Raw genomic sequence first — 26696 nt, forward strand, 5'->3', positions numbered from 1 at the left:
TGTTTGGTTTCATTATAGTTTAGGGTCTTTCTCTTCCTATCCCTTGCCACGGTGTAGTGAATGTTTTGTTTTCTTGGGCTGATTTTGTGTTCACTGTTATTTGAGGGTTTTTGTAGTGTTTTGGTATCTTTGTTATTGTTTGTAAATTGTCTGTTTTACGGCTCCCTTGGTTCTCTCACTGTTTATCTGCTTCTTGGGTCCTGCTAATTTATTGATTTACCTGAATCATAACAGTTAAAGCCAGTCACAGAGTTCTGCAGGGTTCTGTGCTTGGACCAATTCTATTCACCTCTTATATGCTTCCTTCAGGGAACATTATCAGGAAGCACTCAATAAATTTTCATTGCTATGCAGATGATACCCAGCTATATTTATCAGTGAAGCCAGAAGAACCCAATCAGTTAACTACACTCCAAGTGTGTCTTACATACATAAAGACCTGGATGACCTGCGTTTTTTTGTTGCTAGATTCAGATAAAACTGCCGTTATAGTATGAGGCCCTAAACACCTTAGAAACTTGCTATTTTTCACCTATGTAACATTGCAAAAATTAGGCGCATCCTGTTTCAAAACGATGCAGAAAAACTAGTCCACACATGTGTGACTTCTAGGTTGGATTATTGCAATTCCTTACTTTCAGGCTGCCCAACTTTGTTGCTAAATACTCTCCAGTTACTCCAGAATGCTGCAGCACGCATTCTGATAAAAACGAGGAAGAGAGATCATATTTCTCTGATATTAGTCACTCTGCATTGGCTGCCTGTAAAATTAAGAATACAATTTAAAATCCTTTTTCTCTCCTTACAAAGCCATTATTATTATTATTGTTATTATTCAGAATCAGAATCAGAATCAGAAAAGGCTTTATTGCCAAGTACGATTTTACACATACGAGAAATTAGTTTTGGTGAAGTTGGTGTATGTCACATCTACTAAAAATAAGCTATTAAAAATGTAAAAAATATAACAATATAAATATATATACAAAAGTCTGTTTTTTTTTTTTTTTGTTTTTTTTTTTGGAAACACAGTCTGTTTTTTCAGAAAGAAGTCCAAGCTGAGCGTTAATGTAACATAGAGTTGTGTCTATGTCAATGTGACAAGATGAGGCAGAGGTGGAGTGTGAAGAGTGTCGGGGGGGTTCCGGGCCTTGTTAATAAGGTTGACAGCAGACGGGAAAAAACTGTTCTTGTGGCGTGAGGTTTTGGTCCTGATGGACTGCATCCTCCGGCCAGAGGGGAGTGTCTCAAAAAGTTTGTGTCCGGGGTGAGAGGGATCAGCCACAATATTTCTTGCACGCCTCAAGGTCCTGGAGGTGTACAGGTCCTGAAGAGATGGGAGATTGCAGCCAACCACCGTCTCTGCAGACCTAATGACACACTGCAGTCTGCCCTTGTCCTTGGCGTTGGCAGCAGCGTACCAGATGGTGATGGAGGAGGTGAGGATGGACTCAATGATGGCTGTGTAGAAGTGCACCATCATTGTCTTTGGTGAAAGACTCCACAGTGTCAATAGTGGAGTCACAGAGGGTGATGGGGGCAGGTGAGGCTGAATTCTTCCTGTCGTCCACAACCATCTCCACTGTCTTTAGAGCGCTGAGCTCTAGGTTGTTCTGGTTGCACCAGGTCACCAGATGGTCAGCCTCCCACCTGTAGGCGGACTCGTTGCCATCAGAGATGAATCCCGAAGTGAAGAGGAGGGCACTGGCGAGCCGGTCTTCTGGCCTCAACTTCCCTTCTCGTGCCCTGACTCAGGTCCAGGTAACTGCACATGACAAGACTGACACTTGGGGGGCACTGGTTGACTCAGGGGTGGAGGAAAGTCTTATGGACTGGGGTATGGTGAAACGACTTGACATTAAGACTGAGATCTTGCCTCAGCCCATCACAGCCAGGGCCCTAGATGGCAAATTATTATTTGACATCACCCATGTCACAGAACCCGTTATACTTTCCTTTGACGATAAACACACAGAAAACATACGTTTCCATGTATTCAACTCAGCATAGCACCCACTTATTTTAGGCTACCCATGGTTGATCAGACATAATCCCCATATAGACTGGAGGTCTGGCAGGATAACAGAGTGGGGGTTAGACTGCCTCCAGTCATGTTTTGGAGCCAGTACTGATAAGGTGGACCAGGAACATGAGACCATCACCAATCTTACTATCAACCATGTCCAGACCAAGACTGAACCGACAGACTCATGTTCTGCATGTCCGGCATTGTTTGTGAAACCTGAGAAGTGTGAATTTCATGTGACCACTACCTCATTCCTAGGGTTCTTCATCTCCGCAAACCAGATCCAAATGGACCCTAGCAAGGTCAGTGCTGTTGTCAATTGGCCCACTCCCACCAACCACAAAAAGCTGCAACAGTTTTTAGGGTTTGCTAACTTTTACCGGAGGTTTGTGAGAAATTTTAGTGCCATTGCTTCCCCTTTGCATGCTCTCACCTCCTCCAAGGGTCAGTTTGTTTGGAATCCTCAGGCAGAGCGAGCATTCCAGCAGCTGAAGGCAAGGTTCACCTCGGCTCCCATCCTCACTGTTCCTGACCCGCAATGACAGTTTGTGGTGGAGGTGGACGCCTCGAATGATCGCATTGGAGCCACTCTGTCTCAGAAGTTGGCCAAGGACAACAAGCTCCACCCGTGTGCCTTCTTGTCACGTAAGTTGACTCCTGCTGAGAAGAATTATGATGTAGGCAACAAAGAACTTCTATCCATCAAAGTTGCATTAGAGGAGTGGAGGCACTGGCTGGAGGGGGCTGAGCAGCCTTTTTTGATCTGGACGGATCATAAAAACCTTGAATAGTTAAAGAACGCCAAGAGACTTAACTCTCGTCAGGCCAGGTGGTCCCTCTTTTTTAATAGGTTTAACTAGTAACTTTAATAGGTTTTTCCTATAGACCGGGATCTCAAAATACCAAGCCTGATGCCCTGTCCCGCCTGTATGACCCTGAGCCTGCGGCCAAGGAACCTGAACATATCCTACCACTTGACCATGTGGTAGGAGGGGTTACTTGGCAAATAGAATCTGAGGTGAAGCGTGCTCTCGGTGTGAACCCTGCACCTAGTGGTTGCCCACGAAACCGGTTGCTTGTTCCTGTGCCCTCACCTGTCATCCAGGGGTAAAAAGAACTGAGTATTTCATTAAGCAGAGGCTCTGGTGGCCTGCCATGGAAAAAGACGTCAAGAAGTGCGTGGCGGCCTGTCTGTACACAAAACAAGTCCTCCTCAAGACCACAGATGGGTTTGCTCCAATGTCTTCCTCTCCCACACCAACACTGGTCGGATATCTCCATGGACTTCGTCACCGGTCTCCCCTGTTCTGAAGGTAACACCACTGTCCTGACAGTGGTGGACAGATTTTCTAAAATGGCTCACTTCTTTGCTCTACCCAAGCTCCCCTCTGCCAGAGAAACGGCAGAGGTTATGATGAACCAGGTTTTCAGGATCCATGGTTTCCCCAGAGACATTGTCTCAGATCACGGACCACAGTTTGTTACCAGGTTTTGGAAGGAGTTCTCTCATCTCCTAGGTGCCACCGTCAGTCTCAGTTCCGGTTATCACCCCCAATCTAACAGTCAGACTGAGAGGCTCAACCAGGAGCTGGAGACTTGTCTCCACTGCTTAGTCTCCCAAAACCAGGCCTCCTGGAGTAAGCTTCTCACGTGGGTAGAATATGCCCACAACACACTTCCTACCTCTGCTACAGGTCTCTCACCTTTTCAATGTGCATATGGGTATCAGCCTCCATTGTTTCCAGAAACGGAGAGTGAGGTCATGGTCCCTTCTGCGCATGCCATGGTCCGTCACTGCCACCGCATCTGGGCTGCAGGTTGCAGGGCCCTGCTGCGAACCGCCACGAGGATGAAGAGTGTTGCAGATCGGCAATGTCGTCCTGCTCCTGTTTGATCCTTGGTCCTAGTAAAATCTTTGTTAAACCTTACTGCCGGCTTTGAGTTTTGCTTCTGAGTCCACGTCCCTGAGTCAAGTTCTAACAGTTGACTGCATTGTCTACAGATCTGTTGGCTCTGTAGGCAAACTGTAAGGGGGTCCAGGCAGCCGTCCGCGGTGCCATCTTCACTGACCGTATTATTATTATTATTATTATTATTATTATTATTATTATTACATATATATTTTATAAGCTTATCGTATATATTGTTTGTAAAGACTTAATAATCACCTTAAAAGTCCTAATAATAACCTGCTTTAACAACTTGAGTTGTAAGTACAGTAGTGAAAATACACTTTTTTTTTTGTTACACGTTTTGCCACCATTGGTTTTGTGTAATATTGATACTGAAGAGACAAAAAGTAGATGCTCCAGAGATGTTAAACACCCTGCTGAATCCACTTAGTACCATTTCTACTGGCTGTGACCCGAGCCTGACCAAAACCCTGGTGCTAAACTAGACAATAAATATCTGTGACCTTCTCCCATACCTGTCATTAGGAACATTAGGATTTGAAAGAAAGGGAAATTTTCTGCACCATGCCCTGCACCCACCACCCTTACTACTGTCTGCATACCCCTTATATTTAGACACACCTAAAATCACCTTGAAAAACCCACTTGAAAATATCAGAGCAACAAGGACTGGATTAACTAGTTTCTATTAAATGACTGCTATTAAATGGTCAGAATCAGATACCTGTTTGAAACTCAAAGGCTGTGAACATCCCTGCATTACATAAATAAAAACACAAAAGAGCATATAAATTCAGTACTTTATTTTTATGCATTTTATGAAGGATATGTACACATTACTTACACATTATGCTTCAGTTCTGATAGCGAGATAGCTGATGAAGCTACAGTTTTGTTTTGTTTTTTTTCTTTCAACTAGATTTCAGAAATGCACATCATCTGGTCAAAACTTAGTCAATGATGTTCTGAGAGCCTATATTAACATCTTCATGTTTGTGTACCTGGATGACATTCTAACTTTTTCAAAAAGAATTGAAGGGATGGCCATATACTGCATAAACCCATCTTGCCTTCTTCATGTGTGGTGGCAGCTGTTACATGGGAAATTGAGTCTACTGTTGATAAAGCTCAATGTCACCAACCAGACCCAGGTAATGGACCTCCTAACTGTCTATTTGTACTTGATTCTGTCCATTCCCAGGTACTGCAGTGGGCCCACATGTCCCAGTTTGCCTGCCACCCATTGCCAATCGAACCTTAAAGGTACTGAAGCAACACTACTGGTGGCCTAGGATAGGTGCTGACACCCATCAGTATGTCGCCTGTTCTGTCTGCACCCAGGGGAAGACTTCACATCAGGCACCTGCTGGTCTCCTTAGAGCGCTACCTGTTGTGTGCCACCCCTGGTCACATATTGCCATGGACTACCTCACTGGCCTATCCCCTTCCCGATGGAACAGTTATTTTAACCATTGTTAGTTCTCGAAGGCTGCTCACTTTGTTGCTCTGCCCAAGCTCCTCTCTGCCAAAGTGACTGCAGAGATGTTGGTACAGCATGTGGTCCGTCTGCATGGCATTCCGGCAGATAAAGCTACTGACAGAGGTCCACAATCCTCGGGTCCTCGGGTTTCCATTCACAGATCAATGGCTAGTCTGAAAGGACCAATCAGGACCTGGAATCAGCCTTAAGGTGCATTTCAGCCTCCAATCACACTTCCTGGTCTACTCATCACCCATGGATAGAATATGCTCACAATTCTCTAATTAGATCTGCCACAAGCTTATCCCCATTTGAGGTGTCTATTGGGTACCTGCCCTCACTGTTCCCAGCCCAAGATGAGTTCTCTGATCCATACATTCAGCTCCATCTGTTGGAGAACCGGGAAAAAGGCTTGTGTGGCTTTACTCTGATTGGCAGAGGAGAATCAGTAGATTTCTGATTACCACCACAGAGAGTCTCCAGAGTACAAACTAGGTCAGAAAGTTTGGGTTTCTTCTAAAAATATTCACTTCAAAACTCAATAAAAAATTAGCTCCCTGTTTCTTGGGCCCCCCCTGTTGACTCGATTATTAACCCCATGGCCATAAAGCTGAAACTCCCCTCCACCATGAAGATACATCCAGTTTTTCATGTATCCCAGCTAAAACCAGTCTCATCTGGATTCACCTATTGCACTTTAGTATATCCATTAAACTGTTAACCTTTCAGCAGCCTGTTTTCTCTGTCTAAGCATGGCATTTTGGACCTTCACTGAGTGGCGGAAATAATCTAGCGATGAGTCCTTCGCTGGTTGCCGTTTTTATCCCGTCCGGGATTGTGATTGGGACCAGCTCTGTCAGGGCCAGCCCCCAAACCACACCCAACCTCTGCCGAAAGAGGAAAAATGAAAAAACAAGCCCCACACAACTCCACAGAAAACACAGACGTACCACAAATCACCACAGTACTCCCCCCTCTAAAGAACATCTCCTGACGTTCCCCCAGGCTTGTTCGGGTACTCATCATAAAACTCCCAGACCATGTAAGGATCCAGAATAAGCCTCCTGCCAATCTAGGACCTCTCCTTCGGATCACATCCTTCCAGTCCACCAGGTATTGAAACCCATGCCCACGCTGTCTAATGTCAAAGATTCTCTGGACAGTCTATGCAGGGTGATCATCAATGAGTCAGGTGGGTGGAGGGGGTTCAGTAGTGCACGGTTCCGTAGTGCACAGTGCACTGGAGGAAACAGGCTTCAGCAAAGACACGTGAAAGGTGGGGTGTACCTTCATAGACTTCGACAGTCTTAAACGGACAGCAGAGGGATTAATAGTTTAAGGAGAGCTAGACTTGCTGTCCTGGATGATACTGAGGAGAAGGGGTCATGTGTTTATCCATAAGGTGCTGATTTCTCTGTGACGAGCAAGTTAAGGCTACCCTCACCGCTCTCCACACACTGTGGACTCATTTGAGATGTGCCTCCACTGAAGGAACAGCGGCTTGCCTTTCCTATGTGGGATGCAAAGGAGGCTGAAAACCATTAGATGCCATGAATGGAGACATACTGCTGGTGGAGCTGGTGAGGGAGTTGTGAGCATATTCGATCCATGGAAGGTGTGTGCTCCAGGATGCCAGATGACGAGCCGTGATGCAGCGAAGTACAGATTCCAGGTCTTGGTTTGCTCTTTCCGTTTGACCATTAGATTGGGGGTGATAACCAGAGGTGAGACTAGAGGAAGCACCGAGAGCTTTACAAAAAACTTGCCACACTTGTGAAGAAAACTTGGGACCTTGGTCCGACACAATGTCCACCAGGATGCCGTGCACCCGAAAAATCTCGGCCACCAAGATGTTAGTAGTTTCTCAGGCAGAGGGGAGTTTAGGCAGAGGAATAAAATGTATGGGTTCAGATCAAGGGGTCAAAGGTCAAGATTACGGTGTGGCCATTAGACGGGGGTAACCCAGTGACAAAATGTACTGCAATATGGGACCATGGTCTGCTAGGGATGGGTAATGGGTGTAACAACCCAGCTGGAGGGTCATGAGAGGCTTTACTACGGGCACATACCGTACAAGCTGTCGCAAACTCTTCAGTGTTCTGAGTGATAGTGGGCCACCAGAAGGATTGCTGGAGAAATTTCAGAGTGCTGTGAATACCAGGATGACATGTTAGTTCAGATGAATGTCCCCACTGAAGAACCTGTGAACGAACAGAGTTTGGAACAAACATGTGGCTGATGGGCCCGTTACCAGGATCAAGTTCACTTTCCTGTGCCTTTCTGACCACCCTCTCAATCTCTCACAAAGCTGCCCCAATGATGCAGGATGGAGGCAAGATGGTTTCAGGATCTGTGTCAGAAGAGTCGGAAGAAAACTGACTGGACAGAGCATCTGGTTTAACATTATGTGAGCCTGGACGGTAGGATAGGGAGAAGTTGAATCTATTTAGAAATAAGGCCCACCGTGTTGTTGGGAATTTAATCTACTCACTGTCCGCATGTAAGCCAAATTCTTGTGATCACTCCAGACCAAGAATGGGTGAGCTGTGCCTTCCAGGCAATGCTGCCATTCCTGGAGTGCCAACACCACTGCCAGAAGCTCACGGTTTCCAACGTCATGATTCTCCTCGGCAGCGGATAATTGTCTGGAATAGATTGCACAAGGATGGATTTTGTTAGTATCGGGGCTCTGTTGTGAAAGGACCACTCCCACACCCGACTTGGAGGCATTAACCTCCACCACAAATTGCAGCTCGGGATCAGGGTGGAGGAGCACCGGAGCCTGGGTGAACAGGTCTTTCAGCCTATGAAAGGCACTTTCGGCCTCAAAAGTCCAGTGGTAGGGGTCTTGTACAGAGGTGAGTTTAGTGAGAGGGGTTGCTACTTTTCTCTAGTAACGAATGAATCTCCAGTAATAATTAGCAAAACCTAGAAAGTGCTGAAGTTGTTTACGGGAAGTAGGATTGGGCCACTCCGCCACTGCTTTTATTTTGGCAGGATCCGGTTGCAGCTGTCCCTGTGTAATAACGTATCCGAGAAAGTTGACAGATTTGCCATGGAACTCACACTTTTTGGGCTTAACATACAAGCGATTTTCCAGGAGGTGCTGTAGAACCTGTTGAACCTGTAGTGTGTGCTCCTCCTGTGATTGGGAAAAAAATAGAATATTGTCTAGGTAGTCTAACACAAATCTGTTAATCATGTCCTGTAACACATTGTTAATAAGAGTCTGGAAAACAGCGGGGGCGTTTGTCAAGCCAAAAGTCATCACCAGGTATTCCAAATGGCCTAGAGGTGTGTTAAAGGCTGTGTTCCGTTCATCTCCATTCTTTATCGGGATAAGGTGATATGCATTACGGAGGTCCAGCTTGGTGAAGACTGTGGCTTTACATAATAGCTCAAAGCAGGGATCTATGAGAGGCAAGGGCTATTTGTTCTTGACAGTTATCTCATTGAGACCACAGAAGTAAATGCTCGGGTGGAGTGTCTTATCCTTCTTCTCCACAAAGAAAAACCCAGCTCCTAGGGGGATGAAGACGGTTGGGTAATGCCAGTCGCTAGTGACTCCGAGAGATATTTCTCTTTGGCCCCTTCTTGGGGCGAGAGATATTATAAAGCCTACTGGCTGGCAGTTTGGTCCAGGGAAGGAGGTCTACGGCCATATCATAAGGTCTATGGGGTGGCAAGAAAAGGACTAAATGTTTTCTAAAGACTTGGGACTCGTGGGAGGCCAATGGAACAGAACTCGTGGGAGGCCAATGGAACAGAATCAGAGATAGGAATGGCAGACTGAAGACAATGGGCATGACAAAATGAACTCCAGCTAATTATTTTAGTGGTTTGCCAGTCAATGTTGGGATTGTGGACATGTAGCCAGGGAACCCCAAGAACCACAGGAGAAGTGGGAGTGGGAAGAACATGAAACTGAATTTGCTCTCTGTGGTTACCTGACAAGACTAGGGTTAGGGTGGCTGTACGGTGGGTTACCGTGGCAATTAATCTGCCATTGAGAGCACTAGCATCCTCAAGGACCTCAAGAGATAAACTAGGCATCTGAATCCCGAGTTTATCCACTAAATCCCTAATGATAAAATTATCATCAGCCCCTGAGTCCACTAACGCCGTAAGCGGCGCTTGACTATGGTGAAAATGCAGGATGTCCAGTAAACTTACTCATGGAGGAGGGCTGTGTTGAGAAGTGGTTCTGGTGAGCCATGTCTTTTGGTGTCTTAGAGGAGAGGCAGGAGGAGATGTAATGTGCAGCTTGTCCACAGTATAAGCAGAGTCTCATCTGTACCCACCGTTGTCTCTCAGTGGGGGATAAACGTGCTCGGCCCAGTTGCATGGGTTCCCCCTCTCCTGCAGGGTGAACTCCAGTCTGTCTGTGCAAAAGGGTTCCTGGAATGGAAGAAGACTGAAGACCAGACTTGAGTTGAGCAGTAGGGATAGTTTCAACTTGCCTGATTTCTCCCTGGCTCTCTCCCTCAATCTATTGTCTAGTCTGATGACTAATGAAATGAATTCCTGAATTCCTTAGATAAACCATTTACAAACATGGTCACAAGACCCTTTTCGTTTAAACTGCTTCCAGCAGCTAGGATACGAAAATCCCAGGAGAATGAGCCGGTCGAAGCAGCGCCCTGCCGGATCGACAGCAGCCACTTCACTGCCTCCTGACCGCACATGGGGTGATCAAAAACCTTGCCGAGTTCAGAACTAAAGTCATCAAAAGAATATAACACCCAGGATTTACTCTCCCACAGAGCTGTTGACCACTGTCCTGCTTTCCCTCGTAATAAATTAATTACATAAGCTATCTTAGCTGTTGATCAAAAACTAAAGAATACTGTGGCAAAAAATGGCTACAGGACCCCAGGTCCCTGGCATAATGCTCGGGAGGAGGTACAAAGGGTTCTCTGGAGGGTGGTGATGAGGGAAGGGGTGGTGGGCTGCACCGGAAAATTTTGGGAAGCTGAAGCCGATGGAGACGCCATCTGAGGAGAGAGCTGGGATAAGTGGGTTTTAATAAGACTGACACTGGTATTCAAGCCCTAGAGAGTGCCCATCACCTCTCTCAACAGTTGTTCGTGACGTTCTACTACAGCACTCTGACTGCTAAGGGCTTGGCGAATTTGGTCCGAGTCTGCTGAATCCATATTTGGCCAGATTATTCTGTACCACTGAACATAACAGAATAATCTGTAGGATAATCTTAGGACTCAAACACAGACTCAGAAGGAGAGTGACCGGTTAACCATTTATTGCAACAATAGGGTTTCCAGATACACAGATGAGTGGTTAGGAGAGAGATTTCTGTGAGCAGCAAGGAAGGCATCGGATCCAGGGGTGATGAGTGATCCGGAGAGCTACGATCAGTGTACAGGTGGATGAATACTGGTTGGGCAGGATGACACGTGGTTGTGAGACACTGGTAAAAAACACTGTGGTGGCAGTTGTGGGCTTGAGGCTGGTGGCGAAGTGAGGTTGAGTGGTGAGGCGGCAGGGACACTGGGTGGACCCTCGCTGAGTGGCGGAAATAATCTGGCAACGAGTCCGTCTCTGTTTGCTGTCTTTATCCCGTCCGTGATTGTGATTGGGAGCAGCTGTGTCAGGGCCAGCTCCCAACACACGCCCAACCTCTGCTGTAAGAGGACAAACGAAAAAACAAATCCCACACAACTCCACAGAACACAAAATACAGACATACCACAAACCACCACAAGATGGACTCTAATAAGGGACAAAAGACTGGGTAATTTTTTATTTTATTTTTTGTGTAAGAAGTATAAAATCACACATTCACACAGAGTGAAATTAGCCAGGATTCGTTGTTTCATTCTTACTCACACTGTTTGGAGGATTTCTTCCTCCACCTCCCACTCTAATGACAGTCCACCTTATTGTCTGTAGTGCTAAGTCTGTGGAGAACCTGAAACTGTTTCTACACAAGCAGTAATCACTCATACACTGACCACTGATAGTGAGTGGTGGAGGTGCAACACACATACTATCGAAATATTAAGAGATGCAATGAAGTAAATCTACTGTAGAAGTGCTGATATGCTCTAATTGGCTGTATTCCTTACATAACAGCCTATACAGTGGATTGAGCTGACAGTGAGGAAGAAATATAAAGAGTTCTACACCATATCTTTCTGTTGGTAGGTGTCTTTGCATACTAAAGGAAATGGGTTGTAGATGAATGTTGTTCTCCACTCAACTCACTTCTCTCATATATCTCTGTTTGTCCACAGCCAGCTATGACTGCACCAGTCAAGGCCAAACTCTCACTCCGTGTGCCTCTCTGAGTGTGTCTGTATGTGTGTGTACTACATGTAAATGTTTATGAGAAGGGGTGGGACGGGTGTTTTCTGCCTTTGAGCTTTTGTGGGTGACAGATAATTCAAGATTGGCTGAGATTTGTTGTATACTGAGGGTGTTTGTGTGTTTTTTTTCTGCCTGTTTGTCAGTCTATCTGAAGTGTTATTTAACCTGCAGAAGCGGCACTTGAAATGCCTACCTTTCACACAAAGAACTTCTAAGATTCCACAGAAGTGCTGCGAAAGCTGCAGACACTGATTTAGAAAATGTAGATTATTTAAAGTGTTATTTTCATATCAAAGATGGATACTTTTGTGTTTCTGTTGTTGTCCATTCTTTTTTCTAGTTAGTGTTCATGGTGACAATGGGCTGAAGTGTGACTCCACATGAATTATGTGTCTTTCTTTCATTTTTTTTTTAAATCATGTCTTCTCTCAATTAACATCACATGTTTTTCTATTATTTTTCCAATATTTTTTATACCTTGTGTTATATTGGTAATTTTATTCCACCAGTAACAGTTTCAGCCTTTAGCACTAATTGCAGCTTTTTTTTTTTTTTTTTTAAATGCTCACATGTCAACGTGGTCACATCCTCTCATTTAAAAATGCATTGATCTATGTCAAATACATCATAGATACCCTTAGTTGTCTGAGATTAGAGCATGTATCCTGTGCCAAGAGAAAAGTGTATCAGGTTGTGTGTGTCCTCCTACAGCCACCTATTAAATTTAAACACTATTTTTATGACAGGCTTTGTAAAAACAGAACAGTCAGAGCCTCAATTTACCCCTTCCACTTATCACTCTATCATGCTATCGCTGTATTTTCCTGCACTCATCCCTCTCTCGTCATAAATCTATCTCTCGATCTAGGCACTCAAAAGTCCATTATAGCCTCCTGCTTGCAGCGTTCACTGTTTATTATTTGTCCCACTCACATTATCTCTGCCTCTCCCCTCAATTCTCCTCTCTCTCTTCATTATATTGGTTAAAATCAGACCTGATGTTCTTTCTCCAACACAACCAAAGACAAACAGTCTTTGGTTTTTCCTCTTTGTCTTGCTGCTTGTGTGTCACTGCTTCCACTCATGGACCAACCACTTTTTTTGCCCACCTATTTTTGTCCCTTTGCAGACAGTCTATGCAGATCGTCCATATTCTTTATTATTTTAAACTTACTTTACTTTTCCCCTCTGGTAGCTACCCCCCCCCCCCGCTGCATGCACTTTATCACTTTTGGCAGAAAGAAAAAGAAAATGTATGCAAATACGAAACTGAAAAATGAGTGTTCACCTCCGCTGCAATGTGTAGAGGAAAGCAACAAAGCGCCTCATTACAATATTTTCTTTTTGTTGTGGATCTGCGGGATAATAATTAAGAATGATTTGTGATGTTGGAATGAAGCTGAGCCTCTTCTTCTCCCAGAAAATTCACTTAATACTTTAGTTACATGTAGACAGGCATAGAAATAGAGTCACAGCCAGCAATCTGATTGTAAAGTAATTTGACAGTGTCAGAGGAGAGACAGGCCAATTGGCTGCAGCACAATAAGCTTCGTCAGTTACTAATGATTTTTTTTGTTTCAGTTTTGTATGATTGTTCACATGCTAAATAGGTATCTGAAGTAAAGATAATAATGACACTGTAACATAGAATATAAGATGCAAAATACGGGGGAATATACAGTACTCTAATACAAGTATTTTGTTGAGATAAAATCTTGTTAGACTGGTTTTAAACCGGTGTAGACTGGTATAATAAAACATTATTCCCTCTTTCACCCATCTGCTCCCTGTGAAAATTTTGTGCCTCTCTCCTCTCCTTCCCTTTTTCTCTTCTCCTCTCCTTTCGACAGCAGCTTTCATATTCTTATAGACAGATTCTCTCTTCTTCTCCCCACTGTGGGTTAGCTGTCATCCCTCTGTTTGCTCTTTGTGACTTCTAAAACTGACACAGCACTGTTGAGGCCAAATATCAAATTGTCAAGCGTTAAAGGTGCGGAGGCCAGTATGAGGATGTGTTCTCTTAAAATACATATGGTTTATTTGCACATATAGATGGGTGGCAAACTGAAGGAAAAACCTGAATGAATGGATGACGAAGTATAAGAAATTCAGATTCTTCTATATTGGGCACAACAGATCACTAGATAGTTTGATGAATGTGAACATACTCTGAATATTACGTTACAGCCTTCAAATGGATACAATGTGGGAGATTTTGGAGCAATATGTTGGACAGCACTCCAGTAGAGTTTAGAAAAAGACTTAGAGAATCTATGTTATAGAGCCCAAATTTGCTCTGGAGGCTCAAGGTGGACCAACATCTTACTAAGATATTTTGGGGAATATCCCCCAAGGACTTAAGGTCCTTTTTAAGACAGTGAACAGTCAAATCGATTTTTTTTTTTTTTTTTTTTTTTACTGAAGTACTGCAACAAGGTTTCGTGCCAGGAGGAAAAGCGAAACCTCTGAAAATTGTGTGTTCTGGCTTCTGCAACACATATTTTAAGGCATTCCTGTTTGGAGGTGCAAAATTTGGGTGGTAGGAATGGAAATGTATACATCTATCTGCTGCATTTGATTTTGTGTGAAGTATTTATTTTATCCATAACTGCACTTACTGAGTCTAGAGAGACACAAACAGAAAGAGACAGCATTAAATAGACAAAAAAAAATAATACTGCAGTAAAATGTCACACTTACACAAACAAATAATTCAGTCCCTCCTCTAGACCAGTCACTAACAAATATGTCACCCTGCTCCACTTGTGACTGCACCAGTACTTCTGGGCAATCAGTGCAAGGACGCACCAATGGGGTGTTTTGTTTTACTAAAAGTTTTAGTCTAAAGCAGGGCAAACCGTGTATGATGGGACATGGTGATGTGTAGCACAGAAATTACAGTTTAATAGTACAATGCAATAAGTGCATTCTGAGTGTTTCTCTAAGATACTGTACAATTAACAGATGGATGGATGTTTTTACCAGCATTTGAATACTAAAGAATACCTCTAGACTGTCACTGATTAAGATGTAAAGTTTGAGTCCACACAAACACATACATATACACACAGCCATAAATAAAGAGATATGTGTGGGTGCCTATATTCATTAATAAAGAGTATGACCGGGAGTCAGGAGAGAAGTAGAGAGGGAAAGACAAGACAGGACAGCACAGACAGGAAGGAAAAATAATAGCCAATTTAGCCTTGTCGTCTTAAAGTTACACCTTGGCATTTTGAATTTTGCCTGGATATTTTTCTTCACCAGACACTTGTCATATTGTGTGAAGAAAAAGTTTCACTTTCCTTAAAAATGGCTTGTTAGCATCAGTAGAATGCCACATTGAAACCAAAGGGGCACAGTAAGCGATCCCTTTAAAATCCTTAAAAAAGAGAAAGTGAAGGAGGAAGAGGGGACAGGAGATGGAGGAGGATGAGGAAAAGACAGATGAAGAGGAGGGGAGGTGCACCAACTGTGTCCTCACTCCATTTTTATGCCGTTGCTGCTTGATGTCCACCGTGGCAGGAGAGGATAATGAGGAGACAGGAAGGGAAGTATCAGAGGGGTGAGGATGAAGAGAGGAAGGAAGGGAAGAAAAGAGTGAAGGCTGGAGAAAGAGAGAATGGGCTGCATCAAGGGGCAGATTTTATATAAAATGTGAGAAAGTGTATGGACGGAAAATACGAGAATTCAAAACTGATTTGAACAGGTCAGAAACAGGGCAGAAGGAGGCTTGTGGAAATGAATGCAGTCAGCAGAGGTTCCTTACAATGACAGATGTACGGCCAATAAGGAGTTGTGTGTATCTCACATCTGCAGGATACTTGGTGTCCTTATTTATGTGTGTGCAAGTGTATTGAATATGTGTTGAATGTGTGTGTACTGAATGTCTGTTGCATACTTTTCGTATCTTGAACCACATTTTGTGGGTGTACATGTGTGTGTGTGTCTCCTTTTACGCAACCCAGCATTTCAATTAAGGACTGAAAGCAGTCCTTTGTTTGGTGTACTGTTGAGGAGAGAGAAAGAAAGCTTGAAGCATATTACTCTATTCAAACATTCAGTGGGAACGAATGGGAAAGATTCAATTTTGTCCCTGTCTGCCTCGCATGAAGGACAAACTCTTTTCATTGGTGTTTAGAGGACACACACACACACACACACACACACACACACACACACACGCCACCTACCTACACCCATTAAAGCACATACACAAAAAAATACAACTCTTCTATCCATATGCCTGCTCACTCTATCTGGTCACACAAATACACATATAGTATGCACACAATAGGCGGTCTGTATGTATACTGCACCACCTCCAGCTATAATGATAAATGTGAAGCAGGGCGATACCTCTCTGCGGTGAAATCTGCATGATGCTGCTCAACTAATAACGAAGGCTGCAAACTCTATTTTATTGAAACAAGTATTGGATCATCATTTTTCTGGATATGAAAGTATAACACTTTTACAGTAATGATACGTTGGGTCTCTAATGTCTAACCCAATAGTTCAGTATTTCAGTCCCCAGTACAACAGTGTAAGACAAATAGTGCCACACCAGGAGCACTGGCGTGAAATGTATCATACGGTATGTTTAGGACTCCGGGAATTAGGCACAAATACTTGAAAACCTGTCTTGCTGTTTGGTTCAGCATTACAATAAATGACAATAAAACTAAGTTACTTACCCTTATGTAAAAGGTTTGTCTGACTCTGATCTTTACCATTTTCCTCATAATTCCTATGTGTCCTCATAATCTTCCATTTGCTGCGATCTTGCATGTCAGGTATGCTAATCAAGATTTGATTCAACATGCATTCAACTTTGGAGGCAGGGACAACAAACCCCTGAACTAACATGGAGTGTTTCCTTTCATAAAGAAATTAAGTGTATGATAGTTTTATGAAGCATGGATCACCAGTTCGTTGTAGCTGACACAAACCTATTTTTCACCCAAGCATTTAAACATAGAAGAATCAAATTTGTAATAAACATTATTCATTCTTTACGAAAGAAACCATCTGCTCCTGGAACATCATCTGAACAGCAGTAACCTCTTGTCTCCCTCAGAGCTTCTCCCTTCATCTCTCTCTCTCTCTCTCTCTCTCTCTCTCTCTCTCTCTCTCAGTGTGTATGTTTGTGGTGTGTGATTGCCCGAGTAGAGACACATGTGCCAGAGCAAGACTACAGACTTTCAGATGCATCTTGTAATGTAATCAAGACTCCTACAAAGACTCAGGTCTGCCACATCCATCTGGCAAGATCACCTGATCACCTAGTACCCACTTAGTCAGGCTTTCTTTCAAACCGTCTGCAGTTAATATTTGCCCATTGCCTATTTTCCGCTGTCTAATCCTGTTTCTCCTCTTCCTGCAATTTCACCTGCTCTGTCTGTGTGTCCAGGTCTTCATTTCGTCAGCCCAATTCCTCAGCCCTGTACTGCCGCTACTAGCTACTCCAGCTCACTGTCTGGACTTTTGGCTCAGCTCAACCCTAACCTTGCTCCTGCAGACACAACCAGTCCAGTCCCCACATCTCCAGTTATCCCTGACAGTTTCTCTTGGGTTCTCATCCCATCCCTTTTGCCCCTGCAATACATTTTTCTATCCAAGAGCCTGAGCCTACTGCAAACCTGCTGAAATAGTACATCCAACTAAGTGGTGTGTGTGAAGCTGCTTGCTGCAGAGAGAGAAAGAGAGAGAGTGAGAGACATAAAGACCACCAACTCTGAAAGAATGTTAGGTCTGAAGACCACTTTAACAAGAACGACTCAAATGCCAAGGTACAGAGGACAAAACATAGCCATTTAACAGTTTTATTAACTAACAACGAACTGAATAACCAAAATTTCTCCACAAGAGATAAAAACCACTAAACACAAAAGCACAAGATGCCAATCAGCTGTACTGTCTGCCGCTAAACACACCTGCCCGCTACACTTTCAAACCTGCACAAAATAAAGAGTTAATATGACACCAGAAACACAAAAGAACAATACCAAAAAAACCCAAACCTCCACAGTACCCCTTACTGTTACCCCTAACTTAAGACGAACAGCACTGGGATTAATTTCTCAACAACAAAAGGGCCAATAAAACGAGAAACTAATTTCTTTAAAGGAATGTTTCATGCTGAGAGCCAGACGCTCTGACACAATGTCCAGAAGCAGACGGTAATCTAAGTAGTGTACAGACTTGGAAAACATAATAGTGTCATTACCTGCAGACGTGGGCAAACCGGTCACGAAGTCCAGGGCGATGTGAGACCATGGTCGACTGGGAACAGGGAGAGGTCGAAGAAGGCCGGAGGGGGGCTGATGTGATGCCTTTCCTTGTGCACACACTGTGCATGCAGCCATGCAAGCCTGGACGTGCACCTCCATACTCGGCCACCAGAAGCATGTCTTAAGAAGAGTGTAAGTGCGGACTGCCCCGGCCTGACAGGCCACACGGGAGGAATGCCCCCACTGAAGAACCTGGGCACGCACACTCTCTGGCACAAATTATTTATGAGCGGGACCGTTACCTGGGTCTGGATTAGTCCGCAGGGCCTTCTGGATGGCTGCCTGTCCCAGGTAACAGCACCCACAACACAGGACGCAGAGAGGATGGTCTCAGGGTCAGAATCCTCAGAAGAGTCAGAGAACTGTCGAGACAAAGCATCAGGTTTAATATTGCACAAACCTGGGCTGTAAGTCAAAGAGAAATTAAACCTGCTAAGCAAAGCCCATCTGGCCTGCTGGGAATTCCGTCGTTTAGCTGACTCTGCCCCCTCCAGCCAATGATGCCACTCCTCCAGTGCCAACTTCACGGCCAGAAGCTCCCAGTTGTCCAAGGCATAGTTCCTCTCCGTCTTCTGGAAAAAAAGGAGTGCAACTTGTTGTCTTGGTCGGACCGCTAAGAGAGAACAGCTACCACTCTGATGAAGGGGAATCAGGTCACTAAACCTTTGGATTTAATGTTTGCACTTGTTAATATAAAAAGGGGCACCAACCTTCTTCAGCTCAGAAGGATTTTATTCTTTTCTTTTAATGCTGATTTAATAATAATTAATGAATTAATAGGAGATCAATCTCATCATCTGAAGCATAAGCAGATCACACAGTGATCGTCTATTTCCAGCTCAAAAGGACACTGTCTGACAACAACTTAAATGCAAAGTATTGTTTATTTGACACAATAATGAGAATTGATAGGAATAATGAATGATATTACAAATAATATGGATTATATGATGTAACACAAACAACTGGATAAAGAAGCTATAGCAAAATAATAAACAGAATGAGTTTGGCACTAGTGAGTAGTTTTGAGGAAAAATGTGGACACAAATGTAGTGTTAATTTCTGTAATGAATGACTAAGCGAGTCTAATGAAAACTGAGATTGTTATAGCCTAGGACACCAACTCGGTGCTCTGATGACTGACTGTCCCGAACTGCCACAAAGGAAGGGGGGGCCCCGGACTGTTGGTTCTGATCTGTGTTGTGGTCCAACGGGGGAACCAATTGAATCACGGTGGAGAGCCAGTGTTGGACAGAGATGCTTCAGGAGCAGGAAGCCCTTTGGCGTCAGTAACAGACGAGGAGCGGCCGTATGGCAAAACTTCTTGGTTAATAAGGAAATTGAGAGTTACGATGGCCAGTTGAAAATATCCACAAAAATATTATTATGTAATTCAGTTTTAATGGTTGAAGAAAAGAAGTGTTCACCTTTAACTCTGAAAAAGTTATGGGGTTTACTGTGTGGAGAAAAGTACACAAAAGATTACTGAGTTGGGTGATGAACTTCAAGCAGGTTATTCCCCTTGTCCTGAAACTCTCCTGGCTTCTCTTAACATGCATCCCCCTGAACTGAATTACATTCACTCTCTCCCCAAACACACATTCATCCTTCTGAACTGAACGGAGAGACACAAAATACACACACACACACACACACACACACACACACACACACATTATTGACCTGAAATGTTTTGATTAATATTTGAATTTGAATATAAGAAATCTTACTAACTGCATCGATTGGGTGTGTTTTTATTATGTGGTTTTGTAGCTAAGAAGCCAGCTGCTGGGTTATTTCTCAAATTTCTAGTAGTATTTGTTTTAAAATATTGGCAGGTTGATTTTTTGATTATTCTCCTGTCTGGCGCCCAACATTATTTCATATTTTGAGAAACTTCTACGCTACATCAGAAAAGTGCACGTGCCTCACAGCAAGAAGGTCGTCATTTTGATCCCCGGGTCGGGCAGGGCCTTTTTGTGTGAAGGTGTGAGTGTGAGCGTGAATGGTTGTCTGTCTCTATATGTTGCCCTGCAATCGACTGGCGACCAGTTCAGGGTGTACCCTGCCTCTAGCCCATTGACAGCTGGGATAGACCCCAGCCCCCCCGCAACCCCGAAAGGGATAGTCGGTATAGAAGATGAATGAATGAATAATAATAATAATAATAATAATAATAATAATAATAATAATAATAATAATAATAATAAATCTGTCTTGTATAGCACATTTCTAGGACCCAATGCGCTTAACAACAACAAGAGGAAAAAAGTAAAAAAAAAAACGAAAAGAGCTATTGGGGGGGGGGGGGACCTCATAGGAGGTCCTTGTTGGCAATTTTAAAAATGTGGGTTTTGAGGAGAGACTTGAAGGAGGAAATGGACTTGGCCTCTCTAACAGAGGTGGAGAGATTGTTCCAGAGCACAGGTGCAGTGCAGCTGAAGGCCCAGTGATGAGTTCTGATAGGTAGGAAGGACTGGTGGAGTGGATGGCTTGGCCTTGTGACCTTGTAGTTAATTCGTTGGCAGATAGGGAGCCAGTGAACAGGGGAGATATGCTCATGGGGAGAGGTGTGAGTGAGAAGCCTTACAGCACAATTTTGAACGTACTGCAGCCGATTGATGGTCGTGTTCATTGCCCCCACAAGAAGGCCAAGAACACCTTGGCATATCTCCATACTTTCCGACATACTGAGCCCAATGGTGACATGGTGGGAGCAGCTAGAGAAGTAGGAGCGACACCAGTCGTAAGCAGTAAGGCCATGGAGGTTCTTCATTTGGTCAAGAAGGATGTTGTGGTTGACTGTATCAAATGCTGCACTCAGGTCCAGGAGGATCAAGATGGAGTTAGCACCAGAATCAGCAGACAATAGCAGGTCATTAGTGACCCTAACTAAGGCTGTCTCAGTGCTGTGTCTTGCTCTGAAACCAGACTGGAGGGGTTCCAGAAGATCTTGGTCGGCCAGGTGCTGTTGAAGTTGGCTGGAGACAACATGTTCTAGGACTTTGGCCAGGAAGGAGAGGTTGGACATGGGCCTGACGTTTGACAACTCGGATGGGTTGGCACCTACTTTTTTGAGAACAGGAGTGACAGCTGCGTGTTTGAGATCATCTAGAAGAGTGGTCCCCAAACTACGGCCCGGGGGCCGGACACGGCCCGCCTCCACATTTGATCCGGCCCCCTGAACAATACCAGAGACCCATTATTTTTTTTCCCCACATTATTATTTTTTTAGCCTGGCCACGCGATCGAGACTAGTGCCAGCATAAAACACTGGGGTGAAGTGGGCCTGCCTGACTGAATCCCTGGAAATGTTTCCTCACGTCAATAAAGCTTATTTGAATTGAATTGTGAGCCAAGCTAAAAAAAATGTTGCTACTATGACCTCAGGCTGTTTGTCTCATCTGTCAAGAGATGGTCGCGGTATTCAAAGAATACAATCTGCACTGGCATTATGAATCCCGTCACAAAGATAAGTATGATAGCTTGCAAGGCCAAATGCGAGCAGACAAACTCTCAAAGCTAAAAAGTGGACTGTTAGCTCAGCAGACTACATTTGTACGCCAAACTCAGCTGAACCAATCATCAGTTCGGGCCAGCGTCCGTGTTGCTCAACTGATAGCAAGCTGCGGTAAACCTTTCACTGAGGGAGAGTTTGTCAAGAAATGTTTGAATGTTGTCGTTGAAGAGGTGTGTCCCGAGAAGAAAGATGTCTTTAATGCCGTGAGTCTGTCGGCGAGTACAATCACCAGACGCGTTGAAGAAATCGGGGGTAATGTATATGCCCAGCTGCAGCAGAAGACAAAAGAATTTGACTTTTTTTCATTAGCACTGGATGAGAGCACGGACGTGCAGGACACAGCGCAGCTTCTTATTTTTATTCGTGGAGTTAGCACAAACTTTGAGATGTGCGAGGAGCTGGCAGCCCTCAAAAGTCTGAAAGGCACTACGACGGGGGAGGATATTTTTGACAAAGTATGTCAAATCATGGAAGAGTTGGATCTGGACTGGGCAAAGCTTGCCAGCATCACGACTGACGGGGCTCCTAGTATGTTGGGCGCGTCTCGGGGTCATATAGGACGCATGAACCGGGAGTTGGAAGAATGGGGTCTCACTTAGTTCGGTTTCTCAGCCTGTTTGCTTTGTGGTTTTCAGGGGGAAGTTGATCAGAGAGCAAACAGTGGTGTCTACTAGGCAAACCTACTGGAACCTACAAAACTGGATTATAAGGAAAAAACACAAAAACTTTGAGAGACTGCTCATATGAGTCATTTAAGAGATTCTGCTCTAACAACTGAAGCTGAACTTTTACCTATGATTGTGCATGGCACAGCAGAAACTTTCTTTCTGTGAAGAACCCACAGAGAGTAATTTGGTTATTATTGATTTGCTAAATACTGTTACTATATATTTCCTGACTTTTTTTTCTGTGAAGAACCCAGAGAGGGTTATTTGATTTTTATTGATTTCATAAATAGTGTTATTATATATTTCCTGATTTATTTTTTTCTGTGAAGAACCCAGAGAGGATTATTTGATCTCGGATTGGGTTATAAATATTTGGTTATGTGTGGCTTCCTGGGAAACAATAAATGTTTACATTTAGGCACCCCTGCGATCGTCACACTTTTTCTGTTTCAAACTGACCCTGGCCCCCATCAGAGAAGGGAAAAGTCATGTGGCCCTCACTGGAAAAAGTTTGGGGACCACTGATCTAGAACAATCCTGGTGCTGAGAGATGTATCGACAATGGCTGTGATGGAAGGCACCAGAGCAGGTAGGCAGATCTTGACCAGAGATGCTGGGAGATGGTCAAGAGAGCAGGTGGTGTTCCTCATCTGGTGAACCAATTCAGACACAGCAGCTGTGTTGGTAGGAGCAAAGGTGGAGAGACCAGTGACTGGGAGAACAGGAGATCGCAGCTCCAGAGCAGTGGGTGGCATGGAGAGAATAGTGTTATTGATGGAGTCAATTTTGCTCTGGAAATAATGAAGGAAGTTGTTGCATGCTCAGTGGAGGAGGTAACAGCAGTGCTGGCAGGTCGGAGGAACTGGTTCACTGTAGAGAACAGGACTCGTGAGTCCCTGCTACTATTGAGAGTTGAGTAGTAGGATGACTGGGCAGAGACTAGAGTGGCTTTGTAATCCTTTTTATGCTGTTGGAACATCTGGACATGGACTGTTGGACTGTGTCTTATACTGGCATTTGAGTTTTCTGCCTTTCACTTAAGTGAGCAGAGCTCTTTTTTATACCAGGGAGAGGATTTGAAAAAGGACACTGTGTGTTCCTTTAATTGGGCTACTTCATCTAGAACAGAGACCAAGTATGAGTTGAAGGTAGCAACAGAGTCAGTGGTTGGGAGATTTGACATGGCACTGGAGAGTAGGGTTGTGTCCACAGATTTTAGATTCCTGAAAAGAATTATGCGTTTCATAGGGGTGGGGGGGCGGGCATTTTCAGGTCACAGGTGATGAGGATGTGGTCACTTAGCCCAGAGACAGTGCCCTCAATGCTGGAAGGCAAGGCCATCGCCTTGTGTGGAGGAAATTACCAGACGAAAGACGGACACCAACCAGCCGGGGCAATCGTGGGGAGGCCCGAAAGACCCTCTTACAATGCTCACTACTTCCTGTGTGGAGGAAAGTCGAAATGCCACTTTCTGTAGTGTGTGTGAGTGAAGCCCCGTTGGTGACGGGATTGTTGTTGATTTTCCGTCTTGTTTGTCCTCAGCAGCCGCCAGCCTTGAGACGCTCTGGAGGAGCATCGCTGTCGCGGTGGAGGACGAGCTGCTATGCACTCAGTTCATCAGAGGACTACAGGAAAGTCACGTGAAACAGGAGTTGAAAAGGCTACTTCGTCACACAGAAGAGATCACCTTCCCTGCTATTTGCAAAGAGGCGAAAGCACTCGAAAAGGAGCACACTGAGGATGAAATGGAGACTTGGGCCTGCCATGCTTGCACGTTCAGGCCTCCATCGAATCAGTGGCCGGCCCCGCCTACGCAGCAGACACAGCAGGCTCCCCCAGCTCCACCCACCCGTCTCCTGGAGCCCCCTTTTGGTACTGTGGGAATCTCTGCGGGCAGAACTCCAACAAGACCTCAAAAATCAGGTGTCAGTGTTGGGAAAATCCCTGGTAGAGGAGTTGCGGGCTCAAGTGACTAATCTGTCTGTGGGGCCCGCCGACCCAACTGTGCAGACTGGCCAACAAGCACCGCATGAAATACCACATTAACGACCAGTAAACCCCCACAACGTTCTTTGATTATCGGCCATTAACGGCTAGTTTACGGGGAATTTTGCCCGCTCCGAATATCGTCGGAAACGGACCGTCTGTTGGTGGGGGGTGTGGGTATTCGCACCTTCGCGAGGGTGCAAATAACTCTACTTAGCACATGAATACTACTGACGTTGATCTACTCAGGCTGGCCTGCTGGCTTCACAAGCAACCATTGGATGATTCCACAGGCATTTTAAAAGGAAACCCTCATGTGATTGGATAGCAACTCCAATCACATGAGTGAGTGATCATGCGATTGGATGGTAACTCTGCTGTTATTGGTCATCTGTGCACCATACAAACACACACACACACACACACACACACACACATACACATACACACACACGTATATATATATATATTCCTCTGCACCGTCTCATAATATGTTTTACAGGCCGCTGGAAGAAAATATATATATTTGTTTGAAATAATTAAGACAGGCTTCAGGAAAGTAAAAACAACAACAACAAGAAACAACAGAAAGGGGTTAAGTAAAAAAAAACTTACATAAAAGGACTCCTCTGTCCACACCATCCATGTGTGGACTCCCAGTTAAAGTGGCCATCAAATGTGACGTCACCACTTCGTTGTTGGACGAGTTCAGTCTGTAAAACACAAAAAGTACAAACAGGTCATGCAACATTTACATTTACTTATATTCTGCAGAATATATCCTGGGTATTTTTGTGTATTTTATTAACTTCCTCCTGCTCAGGTTTATATTGCCTGTCATTTCCGTCACTGTTGTGCAGACGGTGCACCATTTCCTTTAAAATACAAAAATGCATTGTAATGCTAAATGTAACATGAACGGTTACCAAATGTTCGGAACATAGTGCAATAAGAATAATAAAGGTTTGGCGGCCTAAAAACTGCACAATGTAGTATCAAATGCCAATGTTACTTACTGCAACTTTTGGGTTATGCACCCGTCTCTTCCTCTTCTGGTCTTCTCCACAGCTGCAGTTCAGTTGGGGCTGCTCCTCCAGAGCAAGCAGTCTGGCTTTTATCTCGGCCATTTCTCCTTTTAAGTCAGCCGCCAATTGCGTGGCCTGCCAAGTTAATCCACTGAAGGCACTCAGCAGTTTCTTCTCTAAGTCATTGTATGAACTTTCTGGATATGGTCGCTCTGCAGCCAGGCCGTCCACTCGTCGCAGAGGAGTGCCTTCTGGGGTGAACTGAAGATGACGTCCAGCCATTGTATGAACAAAGTTAAAGCTTAGCAGGAAAGAATCCACAGCTGAAAATGAAACTGTTTGTAAACACCGCTGAACTTATATGCTCCTGTCTCGCAAGAAATTCTGAGAGTGCGACCACGCATGTGATTGGACACCTCCTCTGACGCAATGATGTCGGCAAGGTATTTCTAGGACGTAAGCAAACATTTGGATGCTACAACAGTCAAATTTCTGCTCAGCTACATCCAAAATGGATATCCCTAAACCATAGAGATAAAGACATCGGCGCGCCTGTGAGCATTGTGACCAGGAACTCTCTAAGACGCATTATTATGAGCATAGAAAATGCTATTTTATCAATGTTGTTTGGATCAGAAAAGTTGGGGGAACTTCACAAGACCTGCAGCTGCTAGGCAGTTATCAGCATGCTATTGTGAGTGATACACCTGCAGTGCTAAATGATCCTGATGAAAACCTGGTTGGAGAGATTGAAGCCACTGAAAGGATAAACTCACTATTATACTACTATACCGCTATTCCAACCAATGGTAAATGGCATGGTTTTCATTCCATACCTTTATTTATTTTATTTAAAAGGAACAATTTACAGCTCAAACAACCATTTGATGCACTATACCAAATTATAGCTAGAAGCTATTTTGCATCTGTATTCCCGTGGCAGAGAAGAGAGTACAAAATCCAGCTGGTTTTAAAAGTGCTGTTAGAGCTATAGACATGAGGCTCAGTTTGAATGTTAGCTACATTAGACTCAACCTTTGGGAGATTTCAGTGCAACTGAAGAGCTACATTTACGGACTGAAAACTCACATAATGGTAATTTAATGTCACATTAATATGTGTCCATGTAATGCTTCACATGGTGACATGATTATAATGTAATCATCATGCCTTTGCTTGTTTGCCAGAAGAAACATCAGATGACCAAAGCATTCATCTTTTCCTCGATTCTAGCGATTCAGAATCTGAGGAGGATGACGAAGCAGACATCTCTTGTTTTGTGGTGATTGCTACATAAATGCTTTGTTGTCCTGTACCTTTAATTGTAGAAGATTCACAAAGAACGTTTTACTCCCAAAATTTTTAATGAATGAATAGACTGAATTAGCTGAGTTAGTTATTCATTTTCAAATGGACATCACATAGGGGCTGAGTACAGTGATTTGGGTGTGACCCTGC

This window comes from Chaetodon auriga, chromosome 6, assembly GCF_051107435.1.
Source record: "Chaetodon auriga isolate fChaAug3 chromosome 6, fChaAug3.hap1, whole genome shotgun sequence".
NCBI lineage: Eukaryota > Metazoa > Chordata > Actinopteri > Chaetodontiformes > Chaetodontidae > Chaetodon > Chaetodon auriga.